Below are 20,444 nucleotides of genomic sequence, written 5' to 3' on the forward strand. Positions count from 1 at the left end.
ATGGAATGGAGAGAGGTCTTCTCACCAGTGAGTGCACCAAGACTTAATGGGGTTGTGCCTAGTGACTGTCATCTATGGTTTCATTTATTCTCTTTCAACAAAATATAATTTCTAGCTATTTTCTAAGTCTTCCATCATGGTATCCTTGAACCAAATGTCCATGATTTCAACAGAGTTTGCTGTTACCTGTAGTTTTGATTCTCAGCATATGTCTGGGAGTATATCCCCCTTAGATATGAAATTGTAGTATAATTTAAATATGTCTATAATATCATTTATAGATCCATATGCCCTCATTAGAAATATGCCTTTTTTTTACTAACACTGGGCAGTATGGTGGAAAACACTTCACAAAGCCCATATGGAGGAAAATAGTAACTCATATTTTAGCAGTAGAGCTCAATGTTCCTGAACAACAGTACTAGACTTGTTCAGTAACCATGCCAAACAGCATAAAGAAGCAAGAGGAAACAAGATTTGACAAGACTATTGAGGTCGAGATTCAGTTACTCGCCAAAGGAGCAAGCTGAGAGTCTGGTGCCCAGTGCAACCCTCTAACTTGACCAGATAAGCATGCAAATCAGGGTTGAAGGCAACAGGAATAGAGGTTTATTACTTTCAGGCCTGAAAGGATGTCTGATACAGAGTCTGTGCTCAAAAGAATTGGATATAAAGCATATAGTACAGCACAAGACATTTTATTCTCTTCAACAGTCATTTAAAAACCCACTTTCTCTCCTGATCGGTCAGAAGATGGCATGGTTTCAATCCGAGTTCCTGTTGAATGGGGAATCCTTTTGACGTCACAGATAGTTGGAGTTTCCTCTTTGGCAGAAAAAATTGACAGCTGTCATTTGCTGGTTTAAAGCCAGAGTAACCTGAAAAGTCCCCCATGAAAAGGGGCAGACAGGTAAAATGTGAGACAATATGTTAAATATCCATGATGAGATTATTTGCTAATTCCAGTTTGCACAAAAGGTGAACCTTAGAGAAAACAATGGGCTGTTATGTAAATATGAATAGTTCAATGTAAAGCACACAGATTTTATCTATTCTCTGCTAAACTCCCTCAGGAGATTGAAACTTTGCTTGATAGAATTAAATTCCCAGGCTGCCATTGTGTCCTTCTGATGGGCCCAGCTCACAGTAGGTGGGGAGCCAGAAAAGCTCCGCAGGGATACACACACAAGCATATTATATTATTTAAGTTTATCCCAAGAAGCAAATACTAGACTGCATAAGTGCAGATATGATCCCTCACTCCAAAGCATAGTTATCATTATTATACAATATATATGTGGAGATCCCAAAAGGTTCTGATTTTTAGAGAGGACAAATGTATAGTTCTGAGACAATGAGGAAAACTCCTTTTGTGAAGGAATTTATAGATATGCTTTTTGTCTGGAATTAGTGGGTACATATTTCCTCTTCAGTTCCCCTAAAATGTTCTGTTTGAGAAAGGTTGGTTATTCTCCTTTGGAATGTGTAGTTTCCTGGCCAGGTTACTGAAAATGAAGCCCAATGTGTGTGTGTGTATGTGGGGGGGGGATGCTATTTTTTCGATATTATGAAACCTTATAAATGTAAAAAATATAATAAAACTTATATGATTTCAAAATTCATGTTGAGTCCATCTTTTGGGAAGGGGGTGTCATTTTTATAACACTATTATATTTCAAGTTCTATCTTGAGCTGGATCCATGGATCAATTTGAGTCCTGATACCTTAACTTTTATAAGAAACGGGTCAATTCTCTTCTCTAAACAGAGAGGGAAAAGGTAAGAGCTTAGTCCATCCCAAAAGAATCTAAAAGAAGCACTTTTAGTCCCCGTTTTACTTTCTCCACTGTGCTTGGCCTTCCTGAATGCCTGGATATCTATAATTTTTCCCCAACACCTTCCCTCAACCTATACTTGAAATCAATGTACCCATAAGTATATATGGTATGTGTGTTTTAGAATGAATCCTGAGTTTTAGGGCTAGAATAGAATTAAAATACCAAATCCCTGGTTTTCTCAGTTTTGCTACATGCGCACTGTTTAAGTGCCATAAGGACAGTTATTATATTCAGAAAATATAGATAAACATAAATACTTATTATAGATTGTAGGTGGAGTGGAACTTATCCAAATATTGTACTCTAAGGAATGAACAACTCTCTGCTCAAGCCAAAAAATATTATAAATCCCAAACACAGATTGTATGAGCTAACTGTAAAATTAAACAGCCAAGGAACCTTCCGCTGGAAATATTGAAATGCCCAGTTTGTTTAAATACTCCAGATCAAAAAGACAACAGCAAGCTGAGAAATGGAAAATACTACAGAAACATATGTCACTCAGCAACACTCACCTGTAACCATGAGAAAGTTCTGCTTAGCTTTCGGGGAGGAGAGCTTGGAGCTGGTAGATGAGTTAAATAAATTTGTAAGGGAAAGATGGGTTTATGGATGACTTTAGTTCTGACAGATAAAAAAGCTGCCAGGTCCAGAAGCGAGGCTTTCAAACATTACACAGAAAAGTGATGTGTTTTACTTGTATATAGATTTTTTTTTTACAAGTAACTCATTACTCATTGAAATTACTTATCAGTTATTAAGACAGTAGCATGCTATTGACATGCTGCTTTTATTGCTAAAATACCCAGCACTGCACCAAATAATGGAGCCCTGGTGGCGAAGTGTGTTAAAGCACTGAGCTGCTGAACTTGCAGACCGAAAGATCGCAGGTTCAAATCCCAGGAACGGAGTGAGCTCCCACTGTTAGCTCCAGCTTCTGCCAACCTAGCAGTTCGAAAACATGCCAATGTGAGTAGATCAATAGGTACCGCTCCGGCGGGAAGGTAACGGCGCTCCATGCAGTCATGCCGTCCACATGACCTTGGAGGTGTCTACAGACAATGGTGGCTCTTCGGCTTAGAAATGAGCACCAACCCCCAGAGTCAGATATGACTGGACTTAATGTCAGAGGAAACCTTTACCTTTACCTTACCCCAAAGAATGTTTTTGCAATAACAGGCATTCGGTATGTAGAAACTACTTTTAGTAAAATGACAAAAAGTAGGAGCAATCTTTTTAATTAGAAAACAACAATGTGTTACAGGCAACCCTGTTGCTTTTGAAAATAGTAATAACACACATTTTCCAAGTTCTAGTCAGATGTAGCATGATTCTGAAAACCAGTTGCTGGGGAAACAACACACAGTGACTGATGGCTGGCTGTAACCTTTATGATGTTTTCATAAAGTTTCCAGTTTCTTGGAGGCATTTGCCTGACTTAGCTGGTTCTTTGGTTCGAACCATCATGGCTCTTTCTTGTTAATCTGAAATCTAACATTGCAAGATCCTCTTAAAAAATGAAGACAGCTAAGAAAACATAATAGCATCAGAATCAGCAAGTATAGTTTTGCCCTCAAGCATGGAGACAGAAGAAGACACTGAATTTTGCTTCACTAAAAGGAATCGATCCACAACAAACTAGATAGGTTATTAAACAGATCATTGAAAAAGAATGGCCAAATAAATTTTTCCACAAGTGATGTGTTGACTTTCACTACAATGTTTATGGTGCTGACAAGGAAGTTTCCCCACATAATCCATTAAACATTATGATAGAAATGGGCAACAGGAGCCCATCCCCACTATAGACTAAGGATCTTACCTCATTAAGTGAAGGATTCGCCACACATGGGGTCATGTCGGGGTGTGTGGAGAACTCGTTGCCCCATGGCCCCAATTACCCAACCTATCGCTGGCCCCATCCCACGGGGCGAAGCGTCCGCCACCTGGCTTCCCCCCATTGTAGAAAAGACAACACAGGAAGCCTCCAATGTTGCCACCATCATAGTGTACATCGCTTCCTCTTCCCTTTCACCACAGAGCCTGGCCAGAAGTAGATGTGCATTGTGTAATGAGCTACATGGCGAGGGGTGAGGAAGCGGCGTACTATGGGCATATCAGCCCATATGATGACGTCACAAAAGCAGGCAAAGCAGGCAAACTGGGATTGCAGCTGGACCATCACCCTTGGTGATAGTCCCTGCCATATGATGTCATCACCATGTGCATCCTGTTACCAGTTTGTGCACCTCCCACCATGGCTCACCCATCAATAGCTCCCAATATCACTATGTTCTCACAACCTACTTTAGTGTGAAGAGTTCCTTTTGTATCTGTGCTGGCATACAGGCAGTAAAGTGAAATCAGGGGGTGGTATTCTCCTCTCTCTTCTCATCTTCACTATTACCAGAATTGTTTTCTTTACATTTTACATTTTTTATTTATATTTGCCTTTTTTTGGTTAAATTGCACAATTGTGCTATAAATCAAAATAATGATAATAAATAAAGGAATTACAGTAATGTGGAAATATGAGGTTACGAGTGTATAATTGTGGGACCGCTGAATGGTGAACTGTTGTCATTGCACTAATGGAGAGAGGTGTTATATTGAAGGTGTTCAACTTGGTATGGATATCCATTGTCTAAACTAACATGACTATAACAGGATAGCGAGCTGGTGTGATAAAGTCCTATAAAAATAAAGCACAATGATTCCACTTTAACTGCTTCCTATGAAATCCTGGGTCATGTAGTTTTGTTAGAAGCACCAGACATAAAATTCTAATTGCTCCCACTCACCTGGCATGGCAATTAAAGTGGAACATAGAGCTATAAACTTTTACTGCAGGGGTCTTCAAATGTTGAGGGGGTGGACTATAGTTTGAAAAAAGCATGAATGAATTTCTATGCACACTGCACATACCTTATTTGTAGTGAAATGAAAGAACAATACAATATTTAAAATGAAGAGCAATTTTAACTAACATAAACATACCAGTGTTTCAATGGGAAGTGTGGGTCTGCATTTGCCTGATGAGATAATGATGTAATTAGGCACACAACAATAACAATCCTAATTAACTTGACTACTGGGATTGATATTGTTACATGCCTTCAAGACATTTCAGACTTTAGGCAACCCTAAGTCTAAAGTTAAGGGCGGAGGCTGGATAAATGCCCTTGGAGGACCATTTACAATCCTCAGGTCTTAGTTTTGGGACCCCTGGTTTAGTGTGAATGGGTCCCAAGTCTCCTACACAAGTTCTTCATTGGACAGTAATCTAGTGTTGCTTGTTTCATTTGGGGGTTGCAGATTTGGAATGACTCGCTCTCTGCACCATTTCATTGAGTGATTACTGGCCCTTGAACTTCTTTAAGAAATAAATGTTTCCAGATAATAACTTACTACTAGCATTGCCATATTCTGGAACTTTACATGTGGGAATCTAGTTTGCATATTATGCAAATTATTGCAATTCTACATATTATAAATTTGCATTCTAATTATGTAAATTCAACACAAAAATGTAGTTTTCCTCCCCACTGTGATTCAGCCTTGACATCATTTTTTAAATAGTAACTACCCTTCTGAGATAACTAACATAATGTTCAAAATGCTGGGCTTAGAACAGAAAAATGCAAATTTAAATCCCTGTTTAGTCATGGAACATACCATCATAGTCTATCTTTGCCTGTCAACAAACCTACCTTTCAGAGTCCCTGTGGGGGTTAGCAGGAAAACAGGAACCATAAAAAGTAGCTGAGTACCTTCTTGGCATCATAGTCACAATAATAGTAAAAATAATACCATTTTTGTCATCAAATTAGTACAGTATTTTTCCCACCAGATTTTTTAACTGATAGCAAAAAGATACAGATTCATGAAAACACCACAGGAAGATTCTGAAAATGACAGCTATTGATTCACAGAAGGAAATACAGAACAAAGTATAACTCCCATATCTGCAGGGGATATGTTTCAAGACTCCCCATAGATACTTGAAACTGCAAATAATCGTGAAATCCTATCCTTTAACTATATTTGGGCCAGAAGCACGCCATAGAATAGCACAGAAGCACTGAGAGACCCACAGACAGTTCCTGTTTGAGCCTTTTTAGGGTTGGATCTACACTGCCATTTTTCAGATATCCTGCTTCAAAGACTTTTAGCGTTTTGTAGGTCAAAACCAAAAACATACAATGAGTTCTGAAACAGACTGGCAAACAATGCAGAGTAAGAGCTGTGGTGTCACGAAAGTAAAGGCAGTCCTAGAGTGATATACAGTAGAGTCTCACTTATCCAACACTCGCTTATCCAACGTTCTGGATTATCCAACGCATTTTTGTAGTCAATGTTTTCAATACATCATGATATTTTGGTGCTAAATTCGTAAATACAGTAATTACTACATAGCATTACTGTGTATTGAACTACTTTTTCTGTCAAATTTGTGGTATAACATGATGTTTTGGTGCTTAATTTGTAAAATCATAACCTAATTTGATGTTTAATAGGCTTTTCCTTAATCTCTCCTTATTATCCAACATATTTGCTTATCCAACGTTTTGCCGGCCCGTTTACGTTGGATAAGCGAGACTCTACTGTACATCCAATTTACGAATGACTCATCACTCCTGGAAGAGTTATTATGGGGAAAGGGGTCTCCACTGAAGGTTTCTCACTAATCTCTGTTTCCATAACAATCCACATTTTGAAAATCAAATTATCACAGGAACAGAAAATTATCTGTGCTGACTTACATACAAATTCAACATTAGAACAAACCTTCAGAACCTATCTTGTTCGTAACCAGGGGTCTACCTGTACCTGATAACAATCTGGCACTGCATTTTGTGGCAACTATAGCTACAAATACTTTTCAAAGTCAGCCCCACCCAGAGTGCATTATAGTCTAATGGAAAGGTAATAAAGATGTGAACCACTCCAACTAGATTTATCCTCCCAAAAATTCAGTTTAAAGACATTTAAGCTTTTAACTTCAAACTAAAATTCAATGAAGAGTATTTGTCAAATATTTTTTTTCAAAAAAGTACCTGAAATAATGAAAACAATGCCGAAACATAAAACATTCACAAGAGTAAATGCATGCAAACATTTCCCGCAGTTTCCCTGAAGGTATGAAATTGATACTCCATGTGTAAGTAAAAATTGGCTTAAATATTGAGCAATTTTGAAATGTTAAAAGAAATATTGAAAGCAATTTCTACAGGTATAGCTTTGACAGATACTCCAGCAATTTGAAACCGCTTCATTCATCTTTGATTTCCAGTTCTACTACATTTTGCTTGTTCCCTCCCCAAGGCTGTGCAAACGAAAAACAGCAGGCAGATACCCTCATGGGAGGGAAAGAACGCCAATGCATTTGTCTGTCGAGTACAAGGAAAACAGCACTCAAGTTAGTGCACCTTCAACATTTTGGAAACTCCAGAAAGCTGCATAGCAACCAGCAGGGTCTGTTTGTGTTTACATTTTCGTTACCAGAGTCGCCTTGTGCTTTTCATTCCTGGCTTGCCTTTATTTATACTTGTTATTTGCAACATTGGAGCTCTTCTGTACGGTGCCTTAGTCCTGCCTCTGTTGGTAGCTTGCGAAGGCTCTTCCAGACCCAAAAATCCTGGCACTGAGAAGATCAAACAAACACAGCTGCTTCTGTGTCACTCCTGCTGTTATCTGGCTGGCTGCTCCAGAATTGGTCAGCGGAGCACAGAGCAGTACCTAATGCAGGTGGAGACAAATAGGTTTGAGGCCCAAGTCAGTGCATGAAAATAGCTATTAATTAAATACCCATTGACAGTGGCAACAGTGGCTGGTGAACCAGAGGGCAAGCGAGGCAATCCCCTCCACCTCCTCCCTTGTTAAGATTTCTTTCGCTCCAGCAGCTTCCTGGATGCAGGACTCAAAAGGATTGTGAGAGAGCCTTCTGTAGAAAAGCAGATTTCTCCCTAAGGGCCAAGCAAGACCTGATTGGGACGACACGTGCATCAAAGGCACATGTTGGCCTTGTTCATGTACAAAGTGCTTATGGCAGATGGGGGAATGGGTTGCAAAATCTACTTTTTTGCACAAAAATGACCATGCATGGCAGAAGGGAGGCATCCCCTCAATCCATCTCTATTTTTCTCTGGGTTGCTTTATCACAACTTTTTCAACGTCAAAATATTCCTGACTATTGACTTTATCCCACAGGCAGGAGGGAAGTGGGGGTGGGGGCGGGGGGGACAAAAGCTGGGGAAAGTGTCAATAGTGAAGATATGACCTACCCAGTCAAGATCTGTCTTCAGGGATGGCCAGTCAACCCACAGTGTTTCCCTGTTTTCCTCTGCTTCCTGCTGCTGTCTTCAATTAAGAGTCAGGAGAACAACCGGCTCCTGAAACTGGACTTCTCTCACTGTCTTCACACACTGATGAAATGGATTTCAATGCACAGCCACCAGAAGTGGCTGTGTGCCATGAGAAGACCTCCGTTAGATTAATGCCAATGTAAGAAGACAGTCAGAAAACAGGAGAAATGTAGGGTGGGATAAGGTCTATTGAAACTGGACCAGGTTTAAAGCAGGCGTTTACTCTGGGCTCATGAGAGCAAAAGGCCAAAAAATAAGAGGAGGCAATAAAAAGGCTCAATGAAGGAATCCTACGTGAACAAGGGAATGATTCAGTGTTTTTATGTGAACACATTGTTCTCATCCCAGACTTCTTCATGTATGCTTCTCTTTTTTACAGTAGGCCTTTGTTATCTGAAGGGACTTGCCTCCAGGATCTCGCATGAATACCAAAATCAACTGATGCCCAAATTCCATTATATGTGTTATATTTGCTTTTTGGAATTTTGGGGTGGGGTGCGTGGGGCATATTTTCAAGCAGTAGATGGTTGACTCCATGGGTCCTGAATCCATGGAGGGCCCAATTCCCTTCACCAGCATGGTTTAAAGAATTAACTTTCTCAAATTTTTAGTTAGTCTGCATGACAGGAGGAATGGTTCCAGGTTCATCCAAGAGTTTTGTTGTACAAAACTATGTGTAGAATGACATTGATGGTGCCAAAGCCAGGAGAACAAGTGGAATATTTGACTCTCAGTTGATTCTCAAAGAGAGGAAACAAATACTATATATATATGCGCCCCTGGGGCGCAGTGGCTTAAACCGCTGAGCTGCTTAACTTGCTGACCAAAAGTTTGGTGGTTTGAATCTGGGGAGCAGGGCGAGATCCCACTGTTAGCCCCAGTTTCTGCCAACCTAACAGCTTGGAAACATGCAAATGTGAGTAGATCAATAGGCACCACTTTGGCAGGAAGATAATGGCACTCCATGCAGTCATGCCAGCCACATGACCTGGAGATGTCTATGGACAACGCCGGCTCTTCGGCTTAGAAATGGAGATGAGCACCAACCCCCAGAGTCAGACACGACTAGACTTAATGTCAGGAAAAACCTTTACCTTTACACATACACACACACACACACACACAGATACAGATAAAATTTAAATCGTCAACTATTTCATCTTAGTACATTTCCACATGTTTTCTCCCTGCTGTGGAAAAAGGGAATATTTTAGCCTGTCATTCAGCGATCCCAAGGTGGAAACAGTGTTTTGCATGGAACATAATTTTACAGAAACACCTATGATTTTTAAAATTAGAATTGTAGAATATTTTCAGGATCTACAAAATCTGGGTAAACACTGTGCAAAATTATTGCCTCTGTGTTATTCTACTCAGCTGGGTTGCCCAAGTATCAGGACCTCCTGTTTTTCCTGAAAAATAAATGATTGTGGATATTCCTTCCATCATATGGGATCTCATTGGCCCCTCGGTTCATCTGTTTGCGGCTAGCTAGAAGATTGTTGTGGCACATTCCTGTGGCAACCTACAGCTTGCCCATGTTATTAGAAAGCAACTTGATTACACCCATACTTCCTCCTGCTTGCTGTCCTTGTGGTACAGGGATTCAAGGCAAAAAATATGGGAGTTGCAGTAAAAAAAAATAACTTTTCCATGTAATATATGGACAGTGTTGCCTACATCTGATTCAAAATCCTTTGCAATTATGCTACCTGATTTCCTTCACACCAAGGATCTAGCATAATAAATGTGAAATAAAGTCATTTTCTGATAAAAAATGCGGATATTTTCTGATAATATCTGATCCTCTGCTGTCATGAAAGGATAAGCAGGTTCTGTGAACAATACCAGTTCATCTTCCAACACTGAAAGGCAGAGCTTTACACTCTGTGTCTTTCCTTCCCTCTTTCTCCTCTTGCTGCAGAAGTAGCTTTCTCTGCCATTTTTTAACAAACTACAATCAGCATTACATATTCATTGGGGTTAGGTGTGCAGGACTCCTGCAAAACATAAGTAATAAACACTAGTTTTTTACTCAATAGAATAACTCTCTAAGAATCTTTAGGTCCTCCAGTCTAATTCTATGGCAGACATTGACCACAGAATCATGCTGGAGGACCTAGAGATTCCTCGAGTAAACATATTTATCAAATCCATAAATAATAATCAAATCTACTAAAGTGAAACTCACAGATCTGGAGGGCCAAAGGCTAAATGTCAAAATTTTACTAGTGATTAATAGATAACACAGAATAATAGCAATAGTCACAAAGAACTACAGTGTCTACTTAGAAGCCATATAGTAATGAATTCTAAATGGTTTTGACTCTGTATAATTATTTTTAAATAACACATATTCATTTATTTTAATAATCTGTAAGTTGCCTTTAGTACCTTGGGGAGTGGGGACAAGATATAAATGAAATGAGGAGAAGGAAAGCTCCAAGGTCCCCCGCCACTCTTACTCCCATTCCATTATTAATTATACTCAATTCAAAATGCTTCCTGCTTGTTGTAGAGGGGATAGAGAAAAAGTGCACCACAATGTGGTCCTTTCTGGTTTTGAACCTCCTCTCAAATGTTTTGTGCTTGGGAGAATTTTTTTTTAAATGGAAGCAAATTCTGATTTACTTCCAAGTTTAAAAAAATGCCTGCTCCTGAATCCACCGCTTGTTAAACTTTCCTACATATCCTTTTGAGAGAGGGAAGTAATATTTTGAATAAACATTGATTGATTTCCCCCTCTTTAAGAGATGAAAGTGGGGTACAATATATATATTATAATAACAACAACAATATATTTGCCATTTTAAAAATTTGAATTTGTTTGTGTTGGGACAGTAAGCAGTCCTCAGAGGTCCAGTTAATGGCACATGTGACCCTAAGACCTCAAGTGATTGCATGTCACTGCCTATGGATAAAAGCTAATAACTTAGTATATATCAGGAGATTCAATAACTCTTGTACGCAAAGTATCTGAAGGCCCATGTGTTTTCCTCCATGTACACATCTGATTTCGAAGAAGAAAGCATTCAGATTTTCACAATGTCTAATCTAATGCTATTCAGCTACAGGCACACTATCATTGATATTGGATGCATACCAGGCTGGGCACCATTGATATCACTTCTCATCAATAGCTTAGTTGTACCAATTTGACAATTCATGGTTCCACACTCATAGTTTGATCTACCCACTTAACCTAGCCTTCCACTGTTCCATATTTTGAAGAGCAATTTTCCAGTTCCCACTTTGGTAGGAGGGGGGTGAATTATAAAAATAAAAACTAACATAAAGAGACAATGGACAACTTAAGAATAGCAAGGGGGGGTGTAGAACGGGAGAATCCCACTCCCTGATGTCACTCTATTTCTGGCATCCCAGCACAGAAATGGAAGGGCGCATCACACCAAGACAGGTGAAGGGAATTTTGTGAGTTTGGGAGAGACAGCATAATCATAAGGAAAAAGCAGAACAGCAGTGAGATACACATAGTGTGATGTGATAGGGACCGTCTTTGAAGGGATGATCCAGTGGCAATGCCAATTTGCCTACCTCGTGTGATAGATCCTTATTCTACTTTCAGGCTAAGATGTTCTTTGTAGAACTCTTCTTCTTTCTTTCATTTAGTTCTTTTGTTTCTATTTTTGTTTTGCTCTTTCTCTTTCTGAATTCTTTCCCCAGCACCTCATGGTTCTTCAGAAGTGCCCCCCCCCCCCCCCGGTAACAATTGAGCAAGAAAAGTCAGCACTGAGAGTTGAATGATGGCAACTCTCATAGTTGTATCTGTGTCCCCTCTCATTCCCGTCGGGAAAGGTGTTCCTCAAAAGGCCTCTTGTTAGCAGATCATGGAAGTACACTGGAGGCCAACTCAATCTACTGTCAGCCCTCTCTGTCCACAGAATCTGTATCCATAAATTCAAACATACATAGCTTGAAAATATTCAAAAATAATTCCAAAAAGCAAACTTTGATTTTGCCATTTTATATAAGAGACTAGATTTTCCCATGTCATTATGTATATAATAGGACTAAAACATGCAAGAATTTGGGTATCCATGGGACTCCTGGAATCAAACTCCAGCAGATACCAAGAATCCACAGTATGAAGGTAATCTTCTATTTAGGATTATCTTGAAGCTACTTTATGTAGCTAAATTTAGAAAAGGCTGTGGCAGAAAGGACTGAAAGAAAGAAGAATGTGGAAATGTATTGTCACCTGCAGTTTATGTTTTTCCTAAGGACAACAAAACCAAGAAAAAAAGGCAACCACTAAACTGAGACTCTCACAGAGATTACATCAAATACCTCAAACACAACAGGGCTCTCAGAGCATTCTCCTGCAGGTCACTGGTTGCTTTATCACCTCTTTTCCAATCTACTTCTGCAGGGAGCTTTCATATTTTGACCTCTGAGCTGACTTCTAAATCACTCAAAATGGTTTCTGCAAGACTGACGTATAGGACTTTCTATAAAAACCTTTCCACTGATGTGCAAACAGATCAAGGTGGAAAAGGGAAGTTAAAAGGTAACCATGCAAAGGTGGTAAATTGAAAGAAATCCTTTATGTGAAAGGGTGAATAACTCATTTTCTTTCCATCTTTCCAGAAAAAAAGAAAACTTGTGCCAAATCCAGGATGCTTGGCCTAGTAAGGATGAATAGTTCACAGTTCATACATAAGTATCTATCCACTAGGGCAAACATCAATATGTCAATAAATAAAATTTGGGCACTGGATTTCTAGTATGTATTTTCATGCCTCTAGTATCTTTATGTTTACATTGCCAGGAATGATGAACATACTACATAGAATGTGACAGTATGATTTCAGTCACCTCTAATCTATATATATAAAACTGTAATGTATGTTTTTCCAACGCAGTAAACAAATAAACCTCTGGAAGAAACTACACCAAATTTGGCCACAATACACCTACTAATCTAATGTATGTCCTTCACTCAAAAAAACATTTTAAAATGGAAATGACTTTAACCCCCCCCCCCCAAAAAAAACAAACAAAAGTAATGCTACAGCGCATGCACAACTGGACCCACCCCTCTCCTGCACGAGGGAAAAAAACACATCAACCATTGCGAGCAGATAGAAGCCTAGCTATGGAGTCCCTTTCCACGCATGTAGGCAGCATCCTCTTTCTTTTGGGGAGGGGGGAGTGAGGGAAGGAAGGAAGGAAGGAAGGAAGGAAGGAAGGAAGGAAGGAAGGAAGGAAGGAAGGAAGGAAGGAAGGAAGGAAGGAAGGAGAAGGCCTCCATCCCCCCAGGACCCATTGGGGGAAGGGAAGATGCAAACCATGGGAAGCCCAGCAAGTCCCCTACTTGGAAACAACATCCCCCCTTCCACCCTTTAAAAATATTTAAAACCTTTAAAAACTTCACAAGGCCCAGGCGGAGGAAAGCCAACCACCTTCCCTCCCCCGGGACCCATTAGGGGAAGGGTGTGTGTGAACTGGGCCTCCCATGTTCTGCCAGTGAACATTTGACAATGATTTGTTTTAGATACAAATATCTATGTGTCTGTGCATTCTAAGATGAAGGCTTTAAAAACATACATATGTAGCCAGGTAAGTAATTAATCAGCAATTTTATTGAAAGCCATACTTAATTTTAGATTCCGCACCCCCGGCTTTGAGGAGGGTTTTGAAAATGGTATATAGTCAGCCTGTCTTATCCATGGATTTTGAACCCATGGATTCTGCCATGCATAATTTGAAAACTTAAAAAAAAAAAACAAAAAGCAAATCCTGGTTTTTATTTTATATCAGGGATACTATATTACTATGCTATATTACTAGATAGATAGGTGAGCATCCACAGATTTTGGCATTCGCAGTGCCGTGGATCCAAACCCCAAGAGATACTAAGGGCTCACTGTAGTTTTTGAAAACTATTTCCAGTTCAAAGCTTATTCTGTGCAAAATTTACACAATAGAGTGGTCCTCAAAGCATTTTCTATACAGAAAACATTTTCTCCACAGAAAATTCTATAGTAGTGGACTTACAGAAAACAGCATTTTCTATGCATGAAACATATTTTCTATACAAAAAAAAACCCGCATGTGTGAAATTTGTACAGAACAAGTCCTGAACTATGAAGATCCCTTTTAGTTCAGGGCTTTCTTCATTAGGGTTTTGCAACACTTAAGATACACATCTTTGACTTCTGTATACATACCTATATTAGTCAACCTCATTATAAGTAAAGAGTGGGCTCTAAGGACAACATTATAGATTTTGATATCACCCATGAACAAATGGAGAGTCATTTCCCTTTTCGTATCCATTCATTCAAAAAGGCCAAACATGGTGCCACCATTGAAAGTAGAGGGTATTGATACTTCTTTTAGTTTATTTCGGGATGGAGTAAACTCTTGACTTTTTGACTAAGATTTCTAAGCTGATATACACACACACACACAGTAGAGTCTCACTTATCCAAGCCTCGCTTATCCAAGCCTCTGGATAATCCAAGCCATTTTTGTCGTCAATGTTTTCAATATATCATGATATTTTGGTGCTAAATTCGTAAATACAGTAATTACAACATAATATTACTGCGTATTGAACTACTTTTTCTGTCAAATTTGTTGTATAACATGATGTTTTGGTGCTTAATTTGTAAAATCATAACCTAATTTGATGTTTAATAGGCTTTTCCTTAATCCCTCCTTATTATCCAAGATATTCGCTTATCCAAGCTTCTGCCGGCCCGTTTAGCTTGGATAAGTGAGACTCTACTGTATATTCTTTCCAACTCAAGAGGAACAATACATGCATCAGGTGGGGGAAAAGCAAATAAAGGGCAATCAGTGTAGCATACTCTTGGATAATAATACTATTGTAGTGAAGGACTCTGAGGGGGTTCCAAATAATGTATTTTCAATTTTACTCTTTCTCAGGAGCTGCAAACCACATTGTGCTCTCCTGTGGAAAAAATAGCAGCCAAGCTAAAATTAGTTCTCAGAAAATCCTTTCCATTCAGAGTTTCCAGAGAACCAGGACAGAACATATACACAGGAATTATAACACTGTGCCAGTTCCTTGGGGTTATGGTGGCCTTCATTAGAATGCATTATATTGCAAGAGCTGGAACTCAAAATAAAATTGCACAGCATAATAATCACTCCAAAAGAGTAGAGACACAAGCTTTGTGTGTTCACAGCTTTAAAATGGGTTTTGAATTTGGTTACTAGCAATAGCATTATGATGGAAATTTTTGGAGATTCTGAACCAATTTCATAGTTTGTTTCGGTGTAAAAAGAAGGAATAAGTTCTTTGCCACCTTTAAAACTTAACAAGTTTATGCAGAAATATAAAATCATTAGTATGAAAGGTGACGCATGACTTTCCCCCCTTTTCATCATGAGCGAGGAACCCGAAATTCTGCATACTTCATAAAGTTGGCAAACAGTTAATTTATTTTCATGTTCATGTTTAAGGTACAATTTATTTGTTTCTTTGGTTCCTCCTTTTCTGCCCTCTTCACTCCTAAATTCTTTTTTCAGGGGATGGGAAGTTTACCCTGACTATTGTAGGTCAGGGTAGATAAAAATGAGGGAAAGAATGCCACAGACCGAATATAGTATGGAATTGCTGGGACTTGCTGATTTTAGTTTTATGATATTTTCCTACCAGAAAACATCTGAGCAGCCAAAACCTACAATCAAACATTAGACCTAGGAACATCTGGTGAGTCCTACTTGGGTGGTAACAACCTCCGTCAAAACAGTGCTATCTCTGCTTTTACTGTCAGAACCAGAAGGAGGAGAGTTCTCCGTAATGGAGTGGGAGCAAATTCCAGGTTGATAAAACCTAAGACTACCCGATAAGTTGGTTTGGATGTCACAAAAAGTCAGGGTTCCAGATGTTTGTGAACAGTGTGGTGATGCATGCTATAGATTATAATGATGAACAAACTCTTGCTTTTATGTCCCTTGACAAGCTAAAATAATTCTAACTGGTTATGATATCTAAATATGTCCAATGTATTTTCAAATTTCATCCTACAAATGTCAGACATTGGAGCCCTTTTTCGTGTCAGGGGCAACTTGAGAAACTGGAAGTCGCTTCTGGTGTGAGAGAATTGGCCATCTGCAAGGACATTGCCCAGGGGACACCCAGATGTTTTGATGTTTTACATCCTTGTGGGAGGCTTCTCTCATGTCCCCCGCATGGGGAGCTGGAGCTGACAAAGGGAGCTCACCCTCTCTTCCTGGATTTGAACCGCCAACCTGTCAGTCAGCAGTCCTGCCAGCACAAGGGTTTAATCCATTGCACCACCCATTAATCAAGCATTAATCAGCATGTTTTGGTTTTTTCAACAGGGGAGTAGGGTAGTGGCTGGCATGACAGTCCTCCATTCTTATTTTCCTTATGTGGAAGATGACACCTTTGAAGAGGAGACATTGCTTTTCCTGTTGAAGTTCTCCATGTGAGCTGGCTCTTCAAGAGGGCTCTTTTTGTCTATTTAAAGTTGTCATCCTCCAGCCTAGATTTTTTATCTACATGGGCTACTAAGCACATAGAGGAACTGTCAGTTTTAGGAAGGTTCTCCCAAGGCATGAGGCTGAATTTTCCAATGTCCTCACTTCTGTTGGTCACTTTTATGCATCTCTTTTTTCTTTTCACATCCACTAGCAAATACACTTTACTAAGGTTAATGGAGAAGTATTTATTTAAATTAATGAGCACTGGTCCACTGCATGTATGGCAATTGTAGATATCTACAAAGAGCAGTCACTGACTCAAGAATAAAGAATTCTCTGTGAGTCTTTTAGCATATTCTGAATATTTTCCTGCAGAATTCAATAATGACATCATTTTTGGCTTTCTACTCCATATCGGGAAGTGTGATCTACAAAAATCAGTGATCAAGTACAGGTTTCACATACAGGAATTAAATGCAATCCATACCACTGAAAGTTTTTAAAAAAAATCAAATCTTAACAAAAAAACACAAATAAATAAAATAACAATACTTATAAATACATACATGCATACATACAGAGAGAAACATACTTGAGCAACTACACAATTTGTCTTACCAACATACATCTCTACTCTTAATTACAAATAACTCTAAAAACATACATACATATAGTTTTAAAAGAAAATATCCTGCTTCCATTTTTTCGGTTTTCCTCTAACATTTTTTATTCCTCTTCATATCCAGCAGATTATTTACTTCTGTTGTTTTTACATTGACAAATGAATATCTCAAAAGTTTATATATCCAAATATGTACATAAAGTCCTTTCCTCTCCCTCAAATATATATTGCTAGAAAGGTTTCCATAGTTGGTATTTCTGTCTTTTTCTTTCACTGAGCATACAGGATTCTCTGTCATCCTGTCCCTTTAAGAATTCCCTCAGGGGTGGAGCTTCAGATAAGACACTTCTGGTTCTTGGAAAAGTCAGCCTTTCAGCCTTCCAGTCAGAGCTGTATTCAAATCCAGTCAGAGTTAAATATTGAAACCATCTTGGAGAAGGTTTAGCACCATATAAGAAAGAGACAATAAGAAAAAAAGATTCAAGAACCTCAGTTCAGCCAGAACTGTGTCTATCTCTCAAAGACTTTACCTCTCCTCATAAAGACTTTGTAGTGAGACTCAGGAGGAAAGACAGTCTAAAATTCTTGTCAGTTGATAAATTCTTGTTTGATTTAACTATATAGTTACCAATCTGTTCCCTGCATAGCCAGTTCACCTTCCAAGTATTTAAGTGCGAGGTAGAACAGTTATTGTGGCCATTAACATGTATTGCAGTATTCTTTCATGTTCTTAGAGTTTTAATGATCAAGTATCTAATAAGCCCAATCTACTCTGGACCCCTTCCACAATAACTGTACAATTAAAAGTAGATGGATAAGGAAGGGAAGGGCTCAGTAAAAAAGAGAAGAAAAGAAGACAAGTGTAAAGAAACCAAGAAAGAAATGGGCTATGGGTTTAAGAGAAACTTTCCACTTAATTATCCAATAGCCTAGCACTATGCAACTAATATGCTAAAGAACTGCAAAGTGGTCAATAGCAAACTACCTCACATAATAGTATATAACAAGCTTATAGCATAATCACCAATGAGTAAACTTACTAAAGACTCATAGAATCATAGAATCTCTTCTTCTTTTTGGTTCTTTTTCTTATTATTATTTTCCTCCCCCAAACTTAGCTGTCCTTACATTCCATAAACCTAGCTACATGCTATGGGCGCTCACCCCCGCTTTTCCCTGCTGTCTTCCCATAGAAATTGCACACATGAGCCTGCCTTACAAAATAATCATGTAATACATAGACTTCACTTTGTTCTTATGGAACAGAAGACCCACCTGTTTTACTGTTTGCAACAGTAAGGTCCACCTGCACTGGCCATATAATGCAGATTGAAGCTTACTCTAGAGCATGGTGGCTATATAATGCTGCATGGTGGCTATACAATGCACATTGCAGCATAGATTAAACAGGAAGCACACATTTTTTTTTAAAGTTGACATCATTTTGTCCATAATTTGTCAAAATGTTGACAAAATGTGGAGTGCATTGTAGACAATCACCCACCATATTTTAAAAACATTCCAATTGGGGTAGCCCAAAACACCCTAAGGGCATGGCAGGGCAGCAGGGTATAAAGGAGTTGTGAGTGGAAAAAGTTTAGATGAATGAGAATACCTCTGGAGAGTAAAAATAAACAGATTCAGAAACTATTCACTTCTGGAAAATTTCTACAAAATGTTTTATCAATCTATATAACACCTGTTAAAGAAGCGAAAATGCAGCTACAATTGAAAAACACTTGTTGGAAATGCAAACAAGCAACAGGATCATTTTTCCATATGTGATGGTCTTGTAAGAAAGGCAAAAACCTTTTGGATCGAGATCCATAAAACTATTGAAAAAGTCCTAAAGCTTAAAATACTCATGCACCTAGAAATAACAGATAGATTACTTCTGAAGACGCATGACAAACTCTTCATCCTGATGACAACTTCTGGGAGAATCATTTATACATGAGCTTGGAAATTGGAGGAAACACCAGAAGTGGAGGAATGGATTGTGAAAGTGGCAGCGGTGCCTGAGATGGACAATCTTATGGGATACCATCAGTCAAAAGACTCTTCGGAGTTTGGAAAAGACTGGGAACCCTTCAAAAGGTTTCTAGAAGGAAAGACTATTTCAACATGGGGATTTCATGTTTAAAATGGAAAATTTGATCATTATAAAATCTAAATTTCCAACATATTGTTTAATTTCCTCCTGAAGAAAGACATGATGAAGAACCCTTTGGAACTATTTGATGTGACTTTCTTTTCCATAGTATATGTATTATGGCAGAATTTTTGAGATGAGAATGTTAAGCTTGTGTTCTGAAAAGGTATTATGAATAGTTTTCAAAAAACTATTTTGAGTGTTAAATTTAACACTAATCAACATTGTTCTCTAAAAAGCTGATAAAGGTAAATGATGGATTCATAGAAGGATAAAATCCAGAGAATGATGATTTCAACAGAGCATTACATTCAAAGTCAAATAGAGTGGAAATGCATATCAATTAGAATGCAGATATTGCCTAAGAAATTGATCAATGATTTAAAAACAGATGTGTTGAAAAAGTTCACCATAATGAAAGAGACAACTCCCCCTCATACCCGAATAGCCTTTCTCCATATGCATATATTGATTTCTACTGTTCCAAAAGTATCAGAAAAGATGGAAAGTACATAGATAGATAGGTTTATTTCTTTGTGTAGATCATTTTCTTTCATTTGAATTTGGAACACTTTTAATACTTGGGGGGAAATGATATATAGGTGTTAGCAGGCATGTAGCTGGGGGGGGCTGAAGGGCTTCACCCCCCCCCCCGAAATTCTCAGGGTGGTCCGCAAGAAGGCCTTACTGGTACGTGGCACAGTGGCATCCTTGTCCACACCTAGGCCCTTGGCGCACTCTCTTTCCTTTTTGGTGCCCCTGGTTTCAGCCTTTGGTGCCGGGAGAGGAAGGGGAGTGCATCTTTGCTATGTAGATTAAAGGAAAGCTTACCAGTCATCCGAGAAGATTTTGTAGGATTTATACCCATATATGACCAATTGGCAGAAAATGTCACTAAAGTTATCCTAGAAAAATGCAACATGTTGAAATTGGACATGAACAAGTGTCTAGGGCAGGGCTACAATGGAGTTGCCACCATGGCTAGCCATCTAACTGGAGTTCAAACAAGAATTCGAGAAACATACC

General features: G+C 38.8%; 1 long non-coding RNA gene across 1 annotated transcript; it reads right to left on the reverse strand.

Moving 5' to 3' along the window:
• Positions 1 to 682: 682 nt before the first annotated feature.
• Positions 683 to 7,516, reverse strand: LOC134292465 (uncharacterized). The gene is made up of 2 exons (XR_009999712.1): positions 3,660 to 7,516; positions 683 to 878 (listed from the first exon to the last, which is right to left on the reverse strand). It is a non-coding gene; the product is annotated as an uncharacterized LOC134292465 (long non-coding RNA).
• Between the last annotated feature and the right edge of the window lie 12,928 nt (positions 7,517 to 20,444).

This window comes from Anolis carolinensis, chromosome 1 (genome assembly GCF_035594765.1).
Source record: "Anolis carolinensis isolate JA03-04 chromosome 1, rAnoCar3.1.pri, whole genome shotgun sequence".
Classification (NCBI taxonomy): domain Eukaryota; kingdom Metazoa; phylum Chordata; class Lepidosauria; order Squamata; family Dactyloidae; genus Anolis; species Anolis carolinensis.